This window comes from Meleagris gallopavo, chromosome 25, assembly GCF_905368555.1.
Source record: "Meleagris gallopavo chromosome 25, MGAL_WU_HG_1.1, whole genome shotgun sequence".
NCBI lineage: Eukaryota > Metazoa > Chordata > Aves > Galliformes > Phasianidae > Meleagris > Meleagris gallopavo.
In genome coordinates this window covers 1,065,767-1,091,047 of record NC_139428.1, presented here as the reverse complement: position 1 = coordinate 1,091,047, position 25,281 = coordinate 1,065,767, and positions in this window count along the sequence as shown.

The following is a 25,281-nucleotide window of genomic DNA, read 5'->3' as shown; positions in this document are numbered from 1 at the left end:
TCATAGAATCACCAAAGTTGGAAAAGACCTCTAAGATCATTCAGTCCAACCATACACCTACTGCCAAAATTGCCAAATAAAGCATGTCCCTAAGTGTGATATTCACCCTTTCCTTACACATCTCCAGGGATGGTGACCCCACCACTCCCTGGGCAGCCTGTGTCAGTGCATCAGGGAGAAGAAATTGTTCCTCATACCCAACCTGACCATCCCACAGAGCAACTTGAGGCCATCACCTCTCATCCTATTACTGTTATCCAAAAGCAGAGGCTAACCCCCCACTGCAACCTCTTTTCAGGCAGCTGCAGAGTGATGAGGTTTCCCCTGAACTCCTCTTCTCCAAACGGACTTATCCCATTCCCTCGTGTGCTGTGTGGGGCTGTTGTGCCCAAAGTGCAGCGCTCAGCACTTGGTCTCATTGAAGCTCATCCCAACAGCCTCAGCCCAGCTACCAGCCTGCCCAGGTCCCTCTGTAGGGTCTTTCTATCTCAGGTGGACCGACGCTTCCCCCAGCTCGGTGTCACCTGCAGACTTCCAGAGGGTGCTAAAATAAAGCAGACACACACAAGCTTCATCACTTCTGTGAGTGCCTCAGGACTGTCCTGGTTGAGCCAGGCGAGCAGCATGGCTGGGGTGGCATAGGGCAGCACCACGGGCACCACGGGCCTGATCCTGCCCTCAAACAGCCACCAGCCCACAGCAACCGTGTGAGCAGAGAGCAAGGGCCAAGTCCTTTGCTAGGATTGCAGATCAATTTGCTAACGCCTGCAAGGTGCTGGCTGGGAACTGATGGAGAGCTGCACGGTGTCATCAGGTCTCCTGGGACCCAGAGCAGCGAGGACCTGCTTGAGCACCCCTCTGCCCCTTGGGAGTGCCACCTGTCACCGTGTTAAACGAACCCTCTTGTGCAAACAAGCCCCAACTCCCCACGGACTCCCACCTTCGCCCATCTCCTCCAATCAGTTCCCCGAAACGCAAATCCTGACACAGCCACCACGCACAGCCACCTTTGAATGAAGTTGCCATAGTTACTGGTGCCTCACAGCAGCAGGCTGAGCTCATTAAAATGATTTGAATGGCTACCCTATAATCAAGGCGCTGGGGAGGGGAGGCAGCCCCGGGACATGCCAGGCACAGCAGAATCGTGCACCCCAGTGTGGGTGCATGGGCTCACGAGGGAGGCACGGGGACAGCACAGAGCTGCAGCGTTGCAGGTGGTGGTGCACAAAATGCACTGGTCCCTCTTGGAGGACGGGTGGGCGCTGGGCTCTGCTGTCACGGTGTGGTCACTGTGTCCCCAGACAACTCCAGCAGCGATGGAGTCCCACTTCTGGAGCAGCCCAGTGGGCAACGCTTGGCTCTGAATTCCCAAAGTGAGATTTGCAACATGAACCAGAGCGTTACTCCACTCTCTCAATCCATATTTTACAAATAACTCTTTAAGGGAAAAAAATAAAAAAATTTAAAAAAAAATGTCATTGGATGCATCCAAAACATTCTGCCAAAATAAGGTTTTATCTTCTTTTTTTTTATTTTTATTTTTATTTTTTTCTCCCTCCAAGGCTGTGAGGAATGAGTATTTTGGGGTTTAGCTTAAATTAAAACAGAATTTAAAAAGTTAGTATTAAAAATATCGTAGACTACTATAGGAGATAAAGCCCTGGGGGCGCTGAAAATATCCTGCTGAAAAAAAACACCAATCCCATCAGGTCCTTCCAGGGCACTTCTGCTCTGAGGAGATGACTGTGGATCCCAAGGGTGGTGTGGGCACAGGGGTTGAGGTGTGTGTGGGCATCTGAGCATCTCCACATCACCACATCTGGGCACCTCCATGCCCCCAGTGTGGCAGCAGGACCTTTCTGCTGGGAGCGCTGAGGGCTGCTCCATGGGTTGGTGCCATCATTAAGGCTGGAAAGACCACTCAGGTCATCCAACACAACCTTCAGCCCAACACCCACCAGCCCATCTCCACACTCAGGTGATGTTTCACCATGCCGTGCCATGGCTTCTGGCTGCTTTCTAAAGCAGCCCTTTGGGTCTCCCAGTTGTGTTTTCCCATAGCACTGAGCATCAGTACCCACCACAGCTGCTCTGCTCCCAACACCCCACAGCTCCCTATACTCCCTCCCCATGGCAGGCACGGCCCCGCACCCCTCGCTGTGCAGAGAGCTATCAGGGTACACAGATAATCTTTTACTCTTCAGTACAAATAATTTATTACATTAAAATAACGTTTTTAAAAAATGAGTACTTTGGGAATAATTCAGGCTCGCCTGCGGAGGCATTTTTCAAAGTGCCATAATAGGCACTTAGAAATGGGTGGTTATTTTTATTCTCCGAGCCTGTCAAGAAGCTGATGGATCGAATTGGCTGATGACAAGGCAGCTGAGTGCTCGTAGACGGAGACCACAGCGTGAACACAGAGCCCGTTACAAATGAGCAGCCAGCTCAGGTCGCAGCTCTCCCAGCACCGCAGCAGCAGCCCCTTCCTCCTCATCCCCGTCCTCATCCTGCAGATGGGGAGCAACGTCACCCACCCCCTCTCATCTGTGCTAAATGCCCCTCACATCCTCCATCCGTTCAGCAGGAGGAGCCCCCCAGGGCGGCAGGTGATGGCTCCTCTCCCATCCCACTGCCTCCAGGGGACACAGGGAGGAGCTCCACTGGCAGGACCCCATTCAGAGATGCCACCAGCTCTTGCAGCAGGGTGGGAGTACCACACAGTGAGGGTGTCAGCACTCAGAGGCATCTCCTGGCTACAGGGCTCTCCTGCTGCTGTACTGAGGAGGCTGGCAGAGCACTGGGTGGGTCTGGCTGTGTGTAACTGGTTCTGGTCCCCCAGCCCAAGTGCTGTCCCTGTGCTCCTCAGCCATGCTCAGCCTGAGCCGCTAAGATCTTTTGGGCTCCTCCACTGATGATGCAGAACTCCATGTCTGAGCTAACGGGGATCCTCCCTGTCTGCTGCCAGCCACAAAACACAGCTGTGCAAACGTGGTGCCACCCTCAGCAGCGCATACATATGCAGCACAGAGGGCTGCATGTGATCCATGCAAAGAGGGAAATGGAAAATACACTCCGCCCTCGGTGCCTACGCTGCCTTCAGATGACACTTCTTCAGGTGGAAAGGGAGGGAATCTCCCTGTTCCTGGAGAGGAGAGAAATGCTGGAGCCAAACAAGAGGCATGGATGGGGCAGGAAGGGATGGGTGCTTTGAGTGCATGCCTGCAGGCATGGGTCCTGCTGTGCCAGCATGTGATCAAGGATGATTGAGAGCTGCTGTGCTGCAGGAGGCACTCGTGGGGCACCATGCCCTCAGCCTGCAATCACTCATCACCTCAAAGCGGTGCAGCTTTGTCTTTTGCCCATCCTTTCTGCCCTGCCACAGGGAACTGCAAAGACCCCATAGCCCACACAGCAGCCAACAGCCTGGGTTGGGGCTCTTTCCCAGCCCGTGGGCGCTCTGCATATCTCAGATGTCTCCTGACACATCTTCCAAGACCAGCTGTGAAGGAGCCAGCTAATCGTGTTATGTCAGAGAGAGAGGGAAGGCGGGGAGGGAGCTGCAGGCGGACCTGCCGTGCCTTGGAGCGGTGTGAATAATTGATAAGGCCACTTGAAAGGGCTCACGCTGCAGTGCCCTGCATCAGCCAGCCCTGCCCTGCTCCCTACTGCTTGTGCTTTCCTGTGCTCAGAGGAGAGCAGCAGAGCATCCATCAGAGCCCACCTGGGCAAGGTCAGCCCAGGCACTGATTGTCACAAAGTCAGATTGTGCTGAGGAGGCATCACCCACAACAGCTCTCCTACAGTGAGGAATAACCCCATCCATGCACCTGGGTCTGAGCCCTTCCTGCTCTTTGCAGAGACTTGGATAGGGAGGTAGTCCTTCCATCCAGGCAATCGCAGTTCTATGATTGTACAAAACCTACCAGTGCTGCGTCCAACTTCATGAAGGATTTAGTTTGTAAATGGCCACATATTCCTGTCTGAGGTTGACAGACCCCTCAACCAGACTGTATCAAGGGAAGGAATGCTGGAAACCTGCTGCAATTCAGATGGAGTCTCTAGAAGACCTGGTGAGCACAGGAGGGGCAGCTGGATGTTCTGGGGGAAGCTATGGGATCTGGGCTCCTCCTGTGCTGGTTTTCCCCCTGCTGACCAGCATACAGATGCAGCCTCATCAGCATCCTGAGATCTCCAGGAGGCCAATGGAAGCTTGTGGTGACAGCTGCCAGCTGTGGGCCCTGGCTTCCTCAGGAGCAGTGGGTCAGGTTAAGGTGGTACGAAATGGTGGTGGATCTGCAGAGATTTTCCAATCAAACTCTCTTTCCTCAGGAAAGTGTAGTGGGTTCTGGGTTACTTGTTCCCCCCAGAGCAGCCTGTGTGATGCACTGACCCTTCCTGCCCTCCTGTCCTCACCCCAAAGCTTTTCTCTCACCTCCATCACCCTGAGATCAAGGCACATCCAATTAGAAGCAACAATCACCTTTGGCTTTTGGGGGTTGAAAAGCCTCATTATGTTGTATTTCTGCTCTTTTAGATTCTTTGCAGCTCCCTGCTGTACATCATGTCCATCCAGTGGAGGATGAAAGGGTCACTGTATGTCATGCTGTGGTTCTTCGTGGGGATGGGGCTGAGTCACTGCACGGTGTAAGGTGAACTGCTTTGCTAAAATAGGGGTAAGTAAATAGATTGCACACCAAAACATTCCTGTTTTGCCCAAGTATTTTGCACAAGGGGTTCTTCTGCACCTGGTGGCTGTCCTGCCTATCCCAAAAGAGACCCTACGGGCAGAGCCAGAGCAGCAGTTCTGCTGGATGACAAACACAACACCTATTGCTGAGTGGAAAACCTCAGCTGAGGGCAGGAAGCGGAGCAGCAGTTTTTATCTGCAGCTTATCCAGAATCCTGTTGTGGTTACTTGGATGAGCAGCGCTGATCGATGCTGCTGTGGCCTCTACCCATGAGTCCACACGAACAGCACAGCCCTGGACAAAGGGCAGTAAAGCACCTCTAGAGCAGAGCTGAGCCCTGGTTCTGGATTTACAGACTCACAGGGGCCTTGGGCAGGTAAAAGATGCATTTCCACCACCTCTGCCTCTTGCTGGGAAGACGACAGGAGGGTCATTCCCAACCCCTGGCTGCAGGCTCTTTCACTCTCACCCGGCTCAGTTGGTGCATAAAGGTGCCTCTGTTCATTTGCAGCCAGAGCGTGCTGTCATTTTTCTGTGATTTAGTAAGATTAAGAAATGCTCGTCTGTGGTCTGCAGTGAATGTATTAACACGTGATGCCTCCAGGCATTCCCATGAACAGATGCAGACGCATGGGCTCAGACCCCCATTTTCTCAGCCAGCAAAGTGGAGAAAGAAGAACAGTGCGTGGGCTATGGTCCAAACAGGATCAGACATATTCTTCAAGCGAGGACTTTCCAGAAAAAAATGAGACATCTGAGACTGGAAGCAAAGGAAAGCTTAACACATGGGAGAGCTGCAGCCAGGCGTAGTCAGATCTCAAAGAAAGGAGCACTGCAGGGGCTTTGCCATACAGCAGTAGTCACCTCCTTTCCTTTGAGCTCTGGCAGAGCAGGGAGGAGGAGCCTCACACCCTTTGCCCCATGCTTTTGCAAATGCAGCTGATTTCTCCAGACACCTTGTGAAGAGTATTCCTAGCAAAGACATCACCTCTGGGCTCCAAGGAGATTTCACTCCAACGGAGTGATTTGTTCCTGAATGAGTTCCATGTCGCTCCCTGCTCCAGCCTAGACCTGTTCACTTGTTCAGAGGACAGAGTGCTGCTTTGTAGACTTCTCCAGACAAATGCTCAGTGATGTCAGTTCCTGGCTGTCTCCTGCCAGTGCCATTCCCAAGACGTTATTCTGGAATTCCAGGGAGATGGGAGATCCTTCAGAGGATAATCCAGTTCGTGGGATGGCCAGGAGCACAGATAGAACCAGGACTAGTCAGGAGCATGCATTTGCAGAGAAGGTTTGGGACTGGGTCAAGCTGGAGGTGCGGAGGTTTAATCCTTTATCATCATCACTTTGTGAAAGGCTCTTTTCTGGGTGGCTGATAGCAGGTTTTGTCATCTCCACACCCTGGGCAGCCCTCTGTATGGTGGAAATCAAATGCGGAGCATCCCTCCTGGAGCTGAATGCATCATAATTATGTGAATATCCATAATTCACATAATTCCATAATTATGTGAAGTCCCTGGGCACCCAGCAGAGCTGAGCCCAGCACTTAGCTCCAGCTCTCCTTTCTGAATGCACCCAGATTGAGGTGAGAGCAGGTGAGAGGCGTGCATCCCTCCGCCACGTCTCAGTGTCCCATCTTTCAATCGCTCTATTCTCCAACCATAAGCTGAACCTGAGGGATGAGGAGGAGGCAATGGTGTGGGCTTTGGCCATTAGTGAAGTAATATACTCAGAGGTAAATGAAGTGCTAAAGATTAATTGCACAGCACCTTCTGGGACTTCGGAAGGGAATCTTTCTTCCTGAAGCTGTTGAACCAGCCTGGAGAAAAGACTTTCTGCGTGCTGCTGGGTGCACAGCCAGGAGTGCTGGGTGGATCTGATGCTCATCCTGACCAGGGGCACAGAGGATGGCCTGAGCGGGCAGTGGAACTGCTCTGGATCAAAAATGAGATGAAGGGAATAACATCCCTGTTTCAATACCTCCACCCTGCAGGACAGCTGCATCCTTGAGGTCTTTGCCACGCACCCGAAATCTCTCCAGGCACTCAATGTGTAACAGCAGTGGCTGTGCTGGGCACGACGTGAACCCATCATCTCCTTCTGGGGGACCAAGAAGGACTCGGACTGTTCCGAATTGACTCATGGCACTCTGCCTGCCCGGCTGGACCGGCCCAGCGCTGCTCAGACCCCAGGAGTTAACACTGCCCGTCCCCACAGCCCCTTCTCTTTGTTGCCAGCTCTCGGGCTCTCCATCCCCATCCTCGGAGCCATTAGTGTGTGCGGCTTCGTGCTTCCCTCTAGTGGTTCCAGCTCCAGAGCTGCTGCTGGCTGACACCTCTCCATTCCTCCGCTCCATCTCCGTGTCCCCCGTACACATTCAGGGGAGCAGAGATGCTCTGAAGCGGGTCTGGGCTTGAGCATGGTAGGAGCCGACCAGTATGATGCTGGTCCTCTGCTGGGAACACCACAGCTGTCATTTCCAAGCGGATCTATCATCACTTGGCAGGGGCTCACACTCCGAGGTGATGCTGAAGGTCTTTGCCCACTAGCAGGGTGCAGCAGGCTCTGCTTCCAGAGAAAATCCTGAGGTCTGGGATCATCCCTCAAAGGAATCTTTTCCTTCTTCTTCATCTGAAAGCTTTCGCAAAATGCTGCCAAATGCTGACTCAGCTTCATTTCTGTACTGGGCCCCCAAATGCTTTCCTCTGCTTGGGGATTGTCCCCAGAAGGGCCCCTATTTTCCTATTTATGATCTGAACCCATTTTCTCAAGCCAAAGCATCGACTGAGCACGTCCAGCTTTTGTAAGTGAGAAAAGTTACTGTGCTGTGCCACATGGGGTGCTGAGCTCAAGGTATGTTACTGACATAATACACCTCCTGTGACCTAAGGAGCTGTTGGGGCTGTCAGCTGCTCTACCAGGGTGCACTAAGGTTCACAGGACCGCACTGGAGAAGGGTGTACCCATTTTCAGACCTAAAAAGTGATCAAATGAGAACAGGGTGGACCACTGCTCCAGAAATGCTCCATGCAGAGCCTGCAGAGCTCACTTTGCACAGACATCGAACCAAAGCAAAGGGGCCACACACAGCAACTCCTGTGCACACTGCAAGATAATTTTAGTACAGGAGTTGCCTTATGCACATACATCCCCCAGAGGAGCTGGGCTCTGGTAAATGCCGTTCATTTATCCATCACCATCACGATAAAAGGCAAGTGAGAAAATGTGGCTCTAGGCCTGGCAAATTTTTATCAAGGCCGATCACGCCTGGTAATTAACATTGAGAGCACTGAGCTCATCCACTTCTCTTCATCTCAGCATTGTCCTTGTCTTGCTACATTACTTTTTGGCAGTGGCCCAGCCGGAGCATGAGAGATATTGAGCTGACCTTACAGCAAGGCAATAAAGCACGCGCCGTACAGCAACACCCATCTTGAACCAGCGGCCCCACAGAAGTCAGACACAGACTCCCATCAACTTTGTTGACCTCCTGCACATCTACCCACCACCACACAGCTGTGGGAAAGCTTGCTGGAGAAGGCAGAGCAGGCCGTGGGCAGCACTGCAGCTACCACTTGGTGATGGCTCCTTGGATTATAGAATCATCATAGAATCCTAGAATGGCCTGGGTTGCAAAGGAGCACAGTGCTCATCCAATTCCAACCCCCTGCTGTGTGCAGTCACCAACAGCAGACCAGGCTGCCCAGAGCCACATCCAGCCTGGCCTTGAATGCCTCCAGGAATGAGGCATCCACAGCCTCCTTGCTGTTCCAGCACTTCACCACCCTCCGTGCAAAAAGGATGGATGAAAGGAAGAGGCCTGGTGCTTGCGGAGGGTTTTGAAGTCAAGTTTCTGCTTATGACCCTGCAAAATGACAAAGTGTGTTGAGCCCAGCCCAAGGGGAAACCTCCATATTGTAGCTGTACCTCTCTATATGCAGTTGCTACTCACATGGGCATGGTTAAGGTGTGCACACTGGGTCCTGTTTATTTCCCCAGCATGAGAAGCAACTGTGTCCAATAGCCAGATGAGCTTTTATTCTAAAAGAATGAGCGAAATAAGAAGAAGTAACAAAGCAACCCCTAAAGAAAACAACAGCTCAGCTGTGCACCACTCAGCTACCAATAGCAGCTGCCAAAACAGACACAGGGACGGACAGGACAGGAGCAGTGGTGACTGTAAGACTCCCATGCCACACAGTGGAAAAAATCAGACGTACAGAGAGCCTGCTTGACCCTGCACAAACCCTCTGGCATGCTGTGCGCTGTGCTCTGCGTGCTGTACGTTGGCAAGCACTTTGCTCAGCCCATTACCAAGCATTGAGTCTCTCCGCTGGTGCTGGCTACCTTCTGCAGCAAGAACGTTCCCTTTGATCTCGTTCCAGTCTAGCGGGTGTTAATGGGATGGTGTGCCTGAGCCAAGCCCTCTGGCAGATGGATCGCCTCCTCTGATGGCTGTCATATCAATTGCTGCTGCTGCGTTATCTGCTCCTCGCAGTGCCCGACCCTGCAGACCCACTGCCATGTGCTCTCTATTGGCTTCTCATTCATGCCTCAGATCCACACACACCGATCTTCCTTGCCCTGCCTTCAGAGCTGCAGCCTCTTGACCTTCAGTTTGCTTTCCCGGGATTTGGTGGCTCCAGAACATTCATACGCTTTCCTCTATGACTCCAGCAGATGCAACCCACTCTGTGTATTGAGAGGTCCACGTGGCCAGTGGAGGAACTCCTTTCTGCCTTGACAAGTGGCTGTCATGTTAGCAGACAGTGACACCTTCAGTGAGCCCAGCGGGCCTGATCCTTCTCTAGGTGACATCTAGCTCCAGGTATGCAAAGCCATCTTGTCCTTGGAAGGAAAAATGTATCCTGGACAACTGCTCCATGGTGTAGATGCTGGCAGCATGAGGCCAACATGATCTGACACTGAGGATTTGCAGTTGGGTTGTCTTCTTTGTGTCATGGGAGGAGGAGCCACAGTTACATCGGTGTTATCTGAGAGCAGATCAGGTTGAGAGGACTGCTGCCATGTCAGCCTGGGCAGAGGTAGCTCTGGCTCTTCAGTACTTTGTAGGGATGCCAGACTGACACCTTTCTGCTCAGATCTTCACTGCAAACTGGCACTGAGGCTTTGCCCTCTGCACATCACTCATTGCCAGTTGTGTCATTCATGACTTTTCACTGGCAGTAGTGAAAGTGAGAAGTCCCTTTCAAGACACGTTCTTCCCTGGAAACAGAGAATAACTGAAAAATCGAACCCCCCATCGTGCTAAGTGCAGCGTATGGCCCCAAATCGCCAACCAGGAGGTGCCCTGCCAGCCCAACACCTCATCTCCCACATACACCCGTGCAGCTCCTGAGATGTCACAGATGCCTCTTTGACAGAGCCGAGTGTCGATGTTAAAGAGGGATCAGTGCTGCCCAGCTCTGAGAGCAGCCCAAGCATCCCTGTCACACCAGCAGAGCTCTTCAAAGCACCCGGCTCAGCACGCGGTCGGGTTGGTGTCAGCTGGGGCAGCATCTGATCTGTGTGTAATGAGCTGCTGGTGGCTGGTCCAGATGGTGGAGGTCAGGGCCGGGTCAGGACCTGACTGGAGCCGCTTGTGTGAGCAACACTTCATGCAATTGCTTGACAGAGGCCAAGGAAAATTGCAGCCGCCGGACTTGCGGCATACATGTTGTGCTGTAAGTAACTGCTGGCACCTGGGAATGTGGGAGCAGCCCTGCTGCAGGCAATATGCATCCCTGCTGCTGAGCCCTGGCAATGTGTTATTTCCTTTTCAGCTCAAAGCAGCCATCAGAGAAATGCTTCCCAGCGCCAGAGCTGGGACCAGGTCCCTGGGTGTCCATTGGCACCTCTGTGTGGTGCCAGGGATCCCAGCTGCAAGATAACCAACGTGGCTCCAATAATGAGTTGTGTGCCCTGAAAACCCTTATTAGGACAACCTCATAGAGGCTGTGAGAATGATATCATGCTTCAAGGAAACCAGGGCTGACCAGCTCACTATGTAAAAAGAGGTGATGCTTTTGCTTTAGAAGGACACCTGTGGTTCACAATTCCATTCATGGAAGGAGGAGGAGGTGGTGTGAAGAACCCCAGACCTCCACCTCCTGATATGCCATCAGACTTGAGAGAGAGGACAGGACAGGGCAGAGGTTGATGCTCTCAGACTCACCTCTCTCCTTGAGAGCTCCTGACAGTGGTCTTTTTGGCCAGGAAGGAGGAATAGAGACATACCAGCACCATTCCCTGAAGGAGACCTCTCTTGGGCTTCCCTGCCTTTTCTTTTCACCCCAGCTCACCAAAAGCACCCAGTCTTTTCTTTTTCACCAAGGCTGACACTTCCTCCATGCCAAGAATGTTTTTCTCGAGGTGGGATTCCACCTGCAGCCATGAGTCAGGCTCAAGTCATTCGGTTGCTACATGATCTGGCTCCTTCCTCACGTATTTGGATCGTTTAGAAATAACTCAGAGTCCCAAGAATTACAGTCATTGGCCAATATAAAGGTATTCTGGGAGACTCAGAATTACCTCTGTATCTGAAAAAGGAAAGAGACAAAACGCTATTGCCAGTTGTAAATACAAAAACAAATAGAGACTGTGTGTGCAGGAGGAGTTATACAGCTTGCTTCACTCCACCCGAGATCCACCCGACAATGGTCACTGTCCCAAAAGCAGCATATGGGGCTGGGGAGCTGTAGGATTATGGGGCTGGGGGCCTGTGGGGCTGTAGGACAATGAGGAATATTGAACTATGGGGTTGTGAGGCTGGGTGGCTGCAGTCCTGTGGGACTATGGGGCTGTAGGACTATGGAGCTGTGGGGCTGTGGGTCTGTAGGGCTGTGAGATTGTGGGGCTGTGGGGTTGGAGGGCTGAAGGACTGTGGGATTACGGGGCTGAGGGTCTATGCGTATCTTTGGGGCTATAGGACTTCAAGACTATGGGGCTAAGGGACTATGAGACTGTGGGGCTGTAGGACTATGGGGCTGTAGGGCTATGGGGCTGTGGGACTATGGGGTTGTGGGACTATGGGGCTGTGGGACTAAGGGGCTCTAGGACTATGGGACTGTGGGACTTGCTCTTGCTTTCAGACTCATGTGGTGCAAAGCTGCTCTCAGCCTCAGATGAGGTGGAGGAACCATGAGTCTGCTCACCCTTCCAGGCTGCAGTACGGCACTCAGGTGCTGGGCTCATTCCCAAGGCAAGGACTCTGGTCAGGATTCCTAAACCTCACTGATAAAACGGCCATACATTGTCAGATCCCCCAGCTACCACATTGCTTCACAGCTTTCTTAGGCCAGGAGGCACCACAGATGTTCTTGGGTATTTCAGAACATCCTTCAGTGATGCTTGTGTTGAACCCAAACATTTGCTTCTGATTTAGGAAAGTCTTGAGGAATACAACCCTGCTTTTATCATTTCTTTTCTTATTTTTTTTCTTTGATGGATCAATTCACTGAAAAAAAAAATAAATAGCTCTGGCTCATGAGTAAGATGTGCACACTATTGTCCTATTATAAAGCCATTGTCATGTTGTTATTGTTATATTGTCATTTCATAAAACAACTGAAAACATGAAGGTTTGATGGGAAATGTCTAATCTTGGATACTTGGGATTATTAACTGGAAAGGACTCACTGCACCATCTTGTGCTATTTTAATTTATTCAGCTACCAAGCTCACAATATCAGATCCCATTTCCCATCACAGCTGAGGACAGCGGTGGTACACAGCCACTCCTTTGGTACTGCTTGGTTTCACCACCACTTGGGCAGGAATGGATGGAGGTTTGGAAATACGTCCTCCAAAGAAGGATGGGGAGAATGGTTGGTGGTCTGAGAGGTAATAAGGGACTGCTATGGAAAAGAGGGGGATCTGTTCTCCGTGTCTGGGGTGGATAAAGCAAGAAGAAATGGACTTTAGCTGCACAGGACTGATTTGTGGTGATTCCTGGAAGGCTTTGTAGCAGGACGGATCATGGAACACTGGTGTGGGTTGTGGGGAGAAGGTGTGGAGTTTCCATCACTGGGAGCCTTACGAAGTTAGAACATCTATCTTCTTAAGGCCATTCTAACCACTAGAATGTCTGGTGGTTGGTGACCTGCACATAGCAGGGGGGTTGAAACCAGATGATCACTGTGGTCCTTTTCAACCCAGGCCATTCTGTGATTCTATGATTCTAAGTGACAGGAACATCTCTCAGAGGTTTTGGGAACATCCCAGCTGCTGCTGGAAGAGCGTGGTGGCCCTCCTTGCTCAGAGCCCAGCAGACTGGGACAGCGAAAGTGCAACAAGCACAGCCCATCACCCTCATCACCCTTTCCTAGGGTCCCTTTCCAGTTCTCACACACCTCAGCCAACATGGCAATGAGATGTGTGGGTTTGCAGCGTAAGGTAGGATGGAAAACGGGTTGCCTACAGTCGCATAAATGCCTGAAACGCTCCGTTCATTGCAAAACCACGCTGCGAAATGATCCCGAGCCTGAAGGTTACAGAAGGACCGCATCCCTCCGCCCTCAGCACGAACCTCGGTGGGACCTCAGAGCCTCAGGAACCGCAGGGCGGGCGTTGCTGTGTGGAATCCCCGCATTGCCCTCTAGCGGCCCCGGTCCCAGAACGTCCCCCCGGCTCCGGGTCCGGAGCTGCGGAGCTCACGGGGGAGAAGCGCTCAGCCGCAGCACTCAGCGGGACCGCATCTGCTGCGCTGCCCGGAGCATCTCCCCGTCCTGCACAGCGGCTCTCAGCACCTCTGATTCTTGCTACCCAGCTGAGCTTCCTCCCCACCTCCCTCCCATTGCCCGCGATGGTTCGGGCTCTGAGAGGGGTGGGAGCAGCGAAGGAGCCATCCGAGCAACCGAAGTGATCTCCCTGCCCAGGGAATCTCTCCTCTCCCCGCTCCCAGCCTCACATTTCTTGCAGTCTGACTCAGTTCGCCATCCACCCCCCCCGCAGGACCCTGACGCTGCCTCAGAGCCGCCCCCGCTGATGTAACTCTGTAATTCGAAAGCAGCTGCACTCAGACTAAAGGACAATTATCTAATAGCCAGATTACGATTAATTCTGCTAAAGGGAAACAATTACCCTTTCAGATCTAAATGGAGTATAAAAAGGCAAAGCATTTACAGATGGAGGCTGAGGGCACGCAATTCCCCAGGGCTCCTCTGTGCTGCATGACCTGCTTGCATCCACGCTGAACACACTGAGCTAACAGCCCCGTCCTGCAGAGATTGCTTTCCAGATGGGCTTCCCCATGCCATTGCTCTCCCTGCACCCCAAAAGCCCTTTCCATCCCCAGCATTGCTGCCCGCTGCAGTTCCTCCACCAGCCCTAAGCCTTACACAGACAACTGGACCCCAAACACGTTTGGACAATCATCACTAGCAACGAGGCAATGAGCCCCACGGGAGGAAAGGGTTAAATGATACAACTCCCCTTTTTGCTGCAAATAGATTTTGCTCTGCTCTGCCTGCAATACTGTTTATCAGCAATTGCAGGCTTTAAAATCCGTACTTTACAAGTGCAGCATAACCTGCCAGTTATAATTGGTTGAATTATACCTCATCCCTGATGCAACTCTTGATGACTCTCCGCCTCAGCCAAGCAAACTGATAGGAGACAAGTTTATAGCTCTCTTGGAAAACACAATTATAAATTGCACCCCCGCCGCAAGCCCTGGGAAAGGTTAACTGTTTCACTGCAAATCCCAAGGCAAGGAGGCTTCACAGGGGGAGAAAAATGTCTGCTGGAGGAGTTAGGATGGATCCAGTGAGAAATAAATCGGGGTTTATCCACAGGGTGCAGTGGAGCAGCTGAGCGCAGTGCTAACACAGGGACGTCCTCTGAGCTGCGCCCAGCCATTGCAATGGGCTGAGATCTGCACCAAGGTCAGAGCAAGTGCTAATCCCTGCTTAGCATCGGCTGCTGGGGTTTGTGCTGCCTCTCCTGAGCAGTGACACAGAGAGCAGAGGGCACAAACCCCCAGGCGATCCCAGGGGCATTTCAGGTCTTCCTCTCTTCCCTTCGAAGCCGGGATTAGTTTCCTTTCAAAGCAGAGAAGAAAGACATCAGTCCTGAATTCACTCGAGCTGTGAGCAGCTGCCTGCCCAGTCATCACCTTGAGCTCAGGAAGCACAGCTTTTCTGCAGAAGACCCCACATTCCACCTCTGAGTCTCCCAGTAAATAGTGGGTTCTTTATTACTGACTTCAGGAACAAATCTGACTGTACCGTGGAGCACGGTGGGCTCACATCAGCCTCAAATCCTTGCAGTGACACCACTCCGAGTTTGATCTGTAAATGGCCCATAATTAAGCCCAAGATGGAGTTACCCTTGCACGTGGGAAATGATACATCTTTACCCACTAATCCTTAAATTGGTTTTTCTGAGCCTGCACTGGCGCTCACAAAGCCTGATGGATCCAGGCAGCTGGAGAGCAAAGCTCTGCAAAGCCTCTGCTGGCAGCCTGTTTGCATGGGCACAAACTGATGGCTGAGAACAGCCTGGCTTCCCCAAGTGCTGCTCAATGCCATTTGCATTGGTGCTTCTGGAGATGTCTTGGAGGAAGGATACGGCCCTGGCCGTGTCCTAAGCATCACCTCCCAGCAATGCCCAGCTCCAACCACAGCCAGGGCTCCCTCATTTCTCCCAGTGGGGTGAAGAACTGCACTCTGGGCGGAGGACATAGGGCAGGATTGCTCTTCTCTTTCTCACTATGGTGTTTGCACTTGGAAAGCCAACTGCTCGCTCTTGCTCGCTCTGGAGTTTTCTCCTTGGAGCTGCCATTGGGAAAGACTGCACTTAGTTTGCTTATACAGGCAGAAAAAATATCAGGGGGTTTCCTGAGCCTCCCTAACCTTGATTTCCCATGAGCTGGGGTGACTCAGCAGCTGCAGGTCACTCCCCAGCCCCATCTCCTCAAGATGCACCATTTCCCTCTCCTCTCTGCTCCTGCTGACTCAGGGCAGGGAAGCAGCTTGGAGCCGACCAAGCCCAGTCTCCTCTTTTCAGATCTCCTGAAATATGGGCCCAGAAATATTTACAGTCTCTCTGTCTGTCCCTGACCTTCAGCTTTTATTTGCGTACGTAAATTTTGTTCTATTCCAGAGCTACAAGTTTCATATCAGGGCAGTTCAATCTTTATGAGGATAAAGTGTTTGCAGTGCTCTTAAGCTGCTTAACGTAAGCATGTGTGTGAAAGATTAACAGCTTTATAAGTCGGAGCAGTTAAGTGACAATATAAAGAGAAAGGGAAGGGGAAAACATCATCAATCTAAGGCAGCACGAGGGATATTTGAGATGAATTACTGAAGGGAAGGGGCTGCCAACCCAGTGCTGTCTGGAGTAACACCACTGTCCAGTGCAGGAGCCCTCTAGGGTGAAGAGCAGCTTTAAAGCATCGTCATCTCTCAAACCTGGAAGAGAAAGGAAACTCTCTCATTATCCCCTGATATTTATGGCCATCGTTTGGTGCTCTGCTCAAGGCAGATGTCTGATTGGAGGAAGGAAGAGACAGACTCTCAGCATGGATAAATGCGTGCTTCCCAAATGTGCTGGCAAGCCTGCTGAGCTCAAAGCCAGCCCACAGCCTGGGGGTGCACCCAGGGTTCACACCTGCCCCCCTCACCCCCACTGACAGCTGCTGGGGACACCCATCCCTCCTTCTGCTGAGGCTAAGAGAAAGTGTTCAGGTGGCTGTGGCACATCTGATGAACCCAGAGACAGCCTCTTTAAAGCATTAAAGCATGATTTGCCCATTGGTGCGGGATGGAGGAAGAGTAGCAAGGAACATCTGAATATAACCAGAAGGTTATGGGATCGTTGTGTGTTTGACCAGCATTGCGCATGCACTGCTGTCCCAAAGGTCCCAGCTACAAAGCACGGGGTCATGCAAGGACAAAGTCTTCTTATGACCTCTGGCAAAGTAGCTGATATCTGTGCCCTTGATTTGACTCACATGCAGCTGAGGGATGATTGTGCCTATCTCCCAAGACAGGTGGCTGCTTTATTAATGAACGGTTGCAAAATGTTCTGAGATCCTCTGATGAGGCATCTCTGGAAAGAGCAAAACACGACGGTGCCAATGGAAATTGGCTGCTTGGTTCCAATCACATGCAGAAAGAGAGCCACACATCAGAGCTGAGCGCGTGAAACAGGAAACATGAGGCAGAGGGAGAAACCAGGAATGGTACCGGACGTCAGTGAACAAATGCTGGAGCTGTTGTTTGTTGCCAAAAGAAGGCATGTCGAGTTTGTCAGTGGAAGCAGAAGGCTTCATTCAGTTGCGCTGGGAGAGCTCCGAACCCCCCACCTTGGCTCAGATTCAGCAGGTGGTTATTCAGTGCTTGTTGGACTATGATTTACAAGATAGAGCAATGCACCTGGTGAGGGACTGATGCTCACCCCACTCTGTCACAGAGGTCTTTCCCCTTGTTCAAGCCTGGTTGAACCTTGTCCCTGTGCCCTCAGCTTCCACGGAGCAATTAGAATCATAGAATCATAGAATGGTTTGAGCTGGAAGGGGTCATTGAAGGCCATCTGGTCACCCACAGCTCCATCAGTGCTCAGAGCCCCTCCAGCCTGACCTTGATATCTCCAGGTGTGGGGCACCACCGCCTCCCATTCCAACCCGTTCCAGTGCCTCATCACTCTTATTGTAAAAACTTTGTTCTTATATCCAATCTAAGTCTCCTCTCTGTTGGTTTGAAACCATTCCCCCCTGTCCTATCACCCTGCTAAAGAGTCTGTCCCCCTTCTTACAGCCCCTTCAGACACTGACAGACCTGTAGGTCTCTCCACAGCCTTCCCTTCTCCAGCTGCACAGCCCAGCTCTCAGTTTGGCCTCGTACAGAGGTGTTCCATCCCTGGGAGCATTTTTGTGGCCCTTCTCTGGATGCTCTCCAACAGCTCCATGTCTCTCCCATCCTGAGGACTCCCCATCTGGGCGCCGTGCTGCAGGTGAGGTCTCAGCACACAGCAGATGGGCAGACCCCCTCCCTGCTCAGCTGGCTGTGCTGCTTTGGATGCACCCAGGGTATAGAATCATAGAATCATAGAATTTCTCAGGTTGGAAAAGGTCTTTGAGATCATCAAGTCCAACCTAACCATATTACCCTAACTATGGTTGGCTGTCTGGGCTGTGAGGGCACACTGCTAGCTCATGCCCAGCTGCCATCCACCAGTGCTCCCAGGCTGTGCTCCATCCCTATGTTCCCCAGCTCGTACTGTTAGTGGGGATTGCCATGACCCAGGTGCAGACCTTGCACTTGGATTTGCTGAATCTCACAAGGTTCTCCTAGGCCCACTTCTCAGCCTGTCTGGGTCTCTCTGAACGACATCCCAACCTTCAGGCATGTCGACCACATCACACAGCTTGGTGTCATCCACAAACTGCTGAGGGTGTGCTCGATCCCACTGTCAGTGTCACTGATGAAGATATTAAAGAGCTCTGGTCCAGTACTGACCCCAGAGGGACACCATTCATCTTCTCAGAATGCACTGCGTGTGTTCCTGCCTTTCTGTGGTCATTCACACGGATTATCGAGAGGAGTGACAGGCATCTGCTGCCTGGAAAGCTGTGGCTGAATAATAACATCCTCTAGAGTGCCATTATTCCAGTTGGGAATGTTTGCGGATGGAGCGTATCTCTCTAGGAAAATGCCCATTCATCAAAGCAGAAATTTTCCTCCAGGGAAGTGCTGTTTTTGACAAACTTCAGCGTCGGATAAAAAGGCTGAACAACAGTATTTCAGTGAGGTCAGAGGACTCCACTTCAGTCACTGGAATTTCCTTTTGTGATGAAGTGCAGAACTGCAGTAAGACCCAAACAACCAGATTATATCAAAACGGAGTATTTTTGTTTACTCTGATGTGAATGGTTAAAATAGTTTTGAAATACTCATTTTGTGGGACTTTTTCCTCTGGTTTTTGTTTTGTTTTGTTTTCTTTTCTTTTCAATTCAGACCAGGAGAAACCCATGCCAGTGGAATAGAAAATCTGACTTCAAAGCAATTCCGAGTCAGATGGCAGAAGAAGTGCCCCAGGCATACAACTGCTGTTAACAGAGGTTGGTGGTGGGAACAGAGAGGTGTCCAGGGCACAGCAGTGGAGTTCACTGATGCGTTTCATTGTTTGGTGCGTTCTCTAAATGGAATTGGGAGAAATAAACCCCCCACTCTCTTTATGACGGGAAATCCGTGCTATGCAAGCAGTAAAGATGGCCATGGAAGATTGCAGGGTCTTGTTTTCCCACTTCAGCAGGAATAATAAAAAAAAAAAAAAAGCCAAACAATTGCCTGAGGGATGGGAGAATCTCGTGCGTGGCACTAGTAATCAGTGTGCCATGCAGTGAGCACTTGGCCAAAGTCAGCTGCCAACTACATGGGTGGAAATCCATCCTTCTTCCTTAGGTGGTTTGATATTTCTAAGGCAACCATGGTGTCAAGGTGTTTATGCACCTCCATTTCAATGTGGTTCCTCTAGATTGGTGACCATGTGTCTGTGAACAAAATCTGGTGGAACATATTGCATGGGAAATGGAAGGGAAGGGGAGGAGAGGGGAGGGGAAGGGAAGGGAAAGAAGGGGAGGAGAGATTACAGCTGATGGGAGATTTTCAGTTAAAGGGTTGCTTCCATTTTCACCCTTGGAAAGGGAATATTTTGAAAGCGAAGCTTTCTTTGGGAAAATGAGTTGGTTTCAGTGACATCTGTAGGGACAAGGTGAAGACTGTATCTGTTTCCATCGAAAGCCCAGATGAAATACTTGGCCCATTCTACTTTTCTTGTTTTTTCTTCCAGATCTCAGCTTGGAGTCCCAGGTGGCCCTTCAGACTGTCAGCTCCTGCAGGAACAGTTTCCAGCTGTCTTTCAGCTTTTGAATAGTGTTGGTTTCCTGATTTATACAAGGAAGAACAGACTTCAAAACTTTCTTGCAGGATTGAATCCTCCTTTTTCTTAAGCCAGCTCTCACCATCCTGGGAACAACACAGTTCTCTTTATTATGTTAATACATCTCCAATGGCCAACTCCATGGGAAAGGCAAGTTTAAACCAAAAGCTTCCAACATTTGAGCACTTGCTCTTGCAATATTAATGATCACTTAATAAAGTCTTCCTTTCCCCTCTACAAACGCAGTCTTCTTCCTTTTGAGACTTTTTCACTGTACATAAAAAATGAGAGCCTATTGCCTGCATGTCAAAGCAGAGATCAAGAGGTGACAACCTTGACTTTAATGCTGCTGAATGTATGTTTAATGCTGTGGTCAGAGTGAGCGTTTCCAAGTAGAGCACTCGGCACAGATAACACCAGCTGAAACTAGACAAATCCTAGCTAAAATAAGATGCAAATTTTTAACATCTCAGGAATCTTTAATTACTGAAATAACAGCAAGCACAGAAAGAAAGACTGAGATATCTGGAAGAATTTCTTCTCCGAAAGAGCGGTGATGCATTGGCACAGCTGCACAGGGAGTGGTGAGATCACTGTCCATGGAGGTGTTCCAGAGCCATGGAGACGTGTTTTCAGTTACTATTTTAATAAGTACAAAGCCAAGAATAACTCCTTTACTGTTCAGTCAACACAATCCCCTGTCAGCAAATCCATTCAGACAACAATACCCACTTAGGGTTTTATCCATTAGGCCACATTATCTGGTGTCCAGTATTGTGCCACTGAATTCTGAAGAAGAAAAAATCTCGAGTTATTCATATTTCAGAGTTATTTATTCCCCAGAGTTATAGGGGATGCCCCATCTTTGGAGACATGCAAAGTCAGGCTGGACAGAGCTCTGAGCACCTGATGGAGCTGTAGGTGTCTCTGTTCATTGCAGGGGGGTTGGACCAGATGGCCTTTAAAAGTCCCTTCCAGTTCAAATGATTCCATGATTCTATGATTCTGTGCAGGGCGTGCTTTTCAGAAGATTACCTTCAGGCTTCACCCAGCTTCTGGTCATTTTCCACCAGCAGAGATCCAGGAAAGTTATCCTGAAACATGCACACATTTTTGAACATCATGAAAAAGAGTGATTTTTGTCATTAGATTTCTTCTGTTCCTTGTAAAGAGTCATAGGCTCTGAGAGTGCCCTTGCACCTGCCCCAGAGCTTCCCTTGGAGAGCTTGCTCTCACAGATGTCCCCCTGCCCTCAGCCTCCCTCCAGCATCCCAACTGTGTCCTCATGTGGGGCTCCTGTACTCTGGGATGGATGCCAGCCTTGTGCCCCAGCTCAGCGTGCCCTCCTGCCCTTCCTCCTCCCCAGCAGATTAACAGGGCTCTGGAGTAAACAGCAGTGATAGCACCAGGAGCAAAGTGCTTGAGGGGTTTTCCCACATCTCTCCCTGGAGCATTTCAAAGGAACTCGCTGCAATATCCTCTCCCTTCGATGTCCTTGGGCAGCGAGGTGCTATGCAGGAAGGATGCTGGGGAAAGGACCAGAACCCCCAGACTGCCCTCTCCACCATACCTACCCACTGCCATCCACAAACCCATGCGCAGAGATGCAACCCTTACCCACTCCTGCTCCTGTTGTCCTGCTAGAATCAGTATTTTATCCCAATTTCTCTGAGAGCCTCACTTTTCCTTCTGGGGGGGACAATTTTTTTGCAAGGGATTGGTAGCAAGGATGGCGAGAGCTGCTGGGCTGTGCAACCAGTGAGGTCAGGATGTGTGAGGTTGATTGTTGGAAATATCCTGACATTTCTCCCCATCTCTGTTCCTGGGGCTGCAGTCAGACTTCTCACAACTTCTGCATCCTGCCTCCAGCACTGGCACTCCGGGGACTCGCAGGGCTCAGCTGCCTGCGGCATGCAGCTGCACCCAGGGCATCTCAGCAGTTCACTCCTCCCAGCCCTGGAGTCCCTGGTGTGGCGACGGTGATATATTTGCTACCAGTATACACCCATGATCTAGGTTTTAATGGTAGTTTGCCTTCTCTGGGCTTTGTCTCTGCCTGGGAGATCCTCCAGGGGCATGGAGGTGAGATAGGTTTTGCTAAGGATACGCTTTCCTGGAAAACAGCCAGAATTTTACTTCTTCCAGTAGAATAATAGCCCAAGATGTTCTTGTTTGCCCTCCCATCACGGATGTGCCTGGTGCCAGCAGAAGCCCCGTGCTCCAAAGGCCAGCCTTCGTCCTTGCCGCAGTCTGCCTTCAGAGAAGCTCTCAATGAGCAGTTCCCTGCTGGCAGCAGCTGTGCCTCTGCACATCTCTCCCATCCTGAGGGGTTCTCTTTCATTTTAAAAGATCTGAGACTTTCCTTGGGGTTTGCATTTGTTCACAGGTTGCCTCTGGGAGAGTCAGAAATAGGGGAAGAAGCAAAGGGGAGGGAATGGAAATGTTCTGTGTCCCCTGCTTGCTCCAGGCAATGCTGGGGGAAGCACGGGCAGTGTGGGTGGTTGTGAGGAGATGACACAGGGGCACTTTGTCTGAGAGCGTGCCGGGAGCAATGGAAGGGAATGGGGCTGTCCTGACCCACGAGGCAGGATGAGGGCAGTGATTTCTGAGAAATGGGGCTGTTGGACCCCAAAGCTCCCAGGGCCCCGTGCAGGGGGCTGCCCACCCCCAGTGCTCCGTGCAGGGTGAGGCTTCCTCAGAACCTGTCATCAGCAGACTTATGAGTCAAGTGCAGTGTTCTCGGTGCCGTGAGGCTGGCTGCTCCCCGGGAGCCTGCCTGCCCTCGAGGTGGCAAGCTGCTGCTCCTGCCCTTGGAGCAGAGCCAGCTCCACAGCATTACAATTTAATTAAATTACTCTGGCAGCTGCGAGGGAAGGAGCTTTAACATGAGAAAGAAAAACAAGGGCTTGTCCCTTAATGCTCCGCACCCAGGAGGGTGCTGTGAGGTTCTCCCGGCTGCACCCTGAACTGGGATTCCAGCTCTGGCAGAATGAGAGGACAGCATCCCTTGGGGGCTGAGGGCACTGATGCGGGGCCCAGGGCAGTCAGATGGTTCCCACCCTCAGGTTTCTGGGAGATCCTTGGAGGAGCCTGGATTTGGTCCAAGTGCTTCTTATGGATCTCTTCCAGCTCAGGATATTCTATGATCCTCTTTCTCTTCAGTACATCCCACCATGGACACGGATAGCATAGGTGATGTGAGGATGAAGGCACTCTAAAGGGGTTGTGGTGGGTTTTCGCCACACCAACAAAGAAAGGGAGAAGGGAGAGACTGAAACAGGGAATTGGAGTAAGCTCACATAGACACATGTACCTTCTCCATCTCATTCAGGCCTGTGCATTGCCTGGCAGCTCTTCTAGAAGGGACAAATCCAGAGCCCCTTTATTAGCTAGATGCTGCTTCCTCAGCCTAAATTCTTCTGGAAATTAACAAGACCTTGAGGTTAGAAGCACATCAATTAATTGGTGGTAGTGATGGTATCTCTTCATTCCTGATTTGGGTGGGGAGTTGTGGAGGTGGTTGAGGCACTGGGTGTTGAAGAGCAGCCCTCCCCTCTGCTCCCCATCTCTCTGCAGATCCGTGAATCAACCATTACCCCATGAAGCAGACACTGAAACCGCAGACTGAAGCAGGGACTTCCAGATGTCGCTCTGACTTTTCTGATGGGACCACAGCAGATCAGCATTCACACACAGAGTGCCATTCTCACACCATGAACGTGCACCAGAGAGAGCCATGAGCCCCCCGTGTGATGCAAAGGATGGGACTCCAGGTGACACCATTGGCTTTCATTGGAAGGATGCTGCAGCTTCAAGTAAGGAGCTTCAGGGGCTGCACGGGCAAGGTCATGGGCATGTCATGGGAAGAGTCCATCCGAATGGGCTGACCCAGATCTGAGCTAGCTACCAGCCTGCAGACAGAGATCTGGTGCTCCAGACACTCCTGTCACACACAGAAACATTCATGATAAGGACAGGCAATCAAAGCCATGGATGGAAGAATAATTATCCACAAGCAGGAAGGGAAAAAAAAGGGAAAGGACCTTGATATAACATAAACATCATAAAAGGCCATAAAAGAAAAGCAAAGGGAAGTGTAGAGGAGACTGAAGGTTGGCAGCAAATCCACATAAACAGAAGGAGCCAGTCTGGAACGGTCTAGAAAAAAGAAGTTTATAGATGGACTGAACTGGAGATTGGATGAAGCTGAGATGAAAACAGGCAAGGAAATAGATTGTCAGACTGGATGACAGCACAGAGCTGCAGCTCACAGCTGTGGAGCTAGTGCAGACACCACGGTGAGGGCTTCCAGAGAGATGAGTGAATGGGACTGAGGTGCACTGGGGGAATTGTCCCCTCTGCCCCCACTGTCCTCATGCCCAGGAGGGGGTGGGCTTATGGTGAATTGAAGCCTCCAGGCTCTGAAGGCATCAGCTTGAAGCCACAGAGAGATGCTGCTGGTGGAAGGAGGTTGGGAGCACCTCCAGCTACTGCGGGAGCCAAAAATTTCTCATGCCTCATGTGCTCTTATTAACACCTCCACACGCAACAGAGCTGCAAGCAAGGTCTTCCTAAGCTCTGCTAATTATTAAACATACTTCTGTTAAGCTTAACTAGACGTGCTTGTCAACTGCTGGCAGGAAGAGAATAGTGGGAGAGACTTGTAAACACACTGTGATGACTAAGTGAAAGCACTGCCAAGATTTCAAAGCACTGGAGCCTGCTGCCTTCAGGTGTCGTTGTCTACCTTGTGTTCTAGCCTGGCAGTCACACTGGTCAGCATGGAGTTCTGTATTCCCAGATGAGGTTCAGGAGCCTTGCAGGGGCTGCTCTGAAGAGTCTTTCAGTGCTATTCCTCCTCGAATCTGTTGTTGCCCGCAGTGAGACCACTGACTCATGGAATGGTTGGGTTGGGAGGGATCTTAAAGATCACCCAGTCCCAACTCCTGCCGTGGGCTGGTTGTCCCCACCAAACCAGGCTGTCCAGAGCCCCATTAATGGCCTTGGGCACCTCCAGGGATGGGGCACACACAGCTTTCTGTGCAATTGGTGGTTAGGGTTGTTTGTAACAATCTTCAAGCTCTCGGAAGGCCCCTTCAGCTTTCCCAGCACCCATGCTGGCTGCAACATGCTCCTTTATCTGCCTATCTGCCGTACTTTGTGACAGTGTTCTGTACAGGCAGTGCCATTTCTCTGCTCACTGGTATTTTAATAGCACTGGAATACTTGATCATAAAGGATAGGATGGGTGGAGCTATTGGGAACACTTGTGGTCGTATTTAGAGAGGAAAAAAGGAAGGAAAAACAAATCCTAACCCTAACATTAACCCTAACCCTCATCCTTATCCTTACCCTAAACTTAACCTTAACCCCAATCTCAAACCAATCCCCAGCACTCACTCTAACTTTAGCCCTGACCCTAACCCTAACCCCAACCCTCACCCCCTACCCTAACCCTAATATTTATTAGCTAGCTAAAAGTTTGTGAACACCTGAACCATTTCAGCTATCAGTTCGTAACTGAGAATTGCTGTGGCATCCTGCCACAATCAATTTCTGACCAATATTTCTGAAAATTTCAAAAAAAAAATCTGCCCTTGCTCTAGCTTTGAGGTTTGGAGTAGGCTTTTTCTCTTTCGAAATCCACGTGCACACTGTACTCCTTGCCAGCAAACAGCAGCACATGATGAAGGATGGAGCTGAGGAT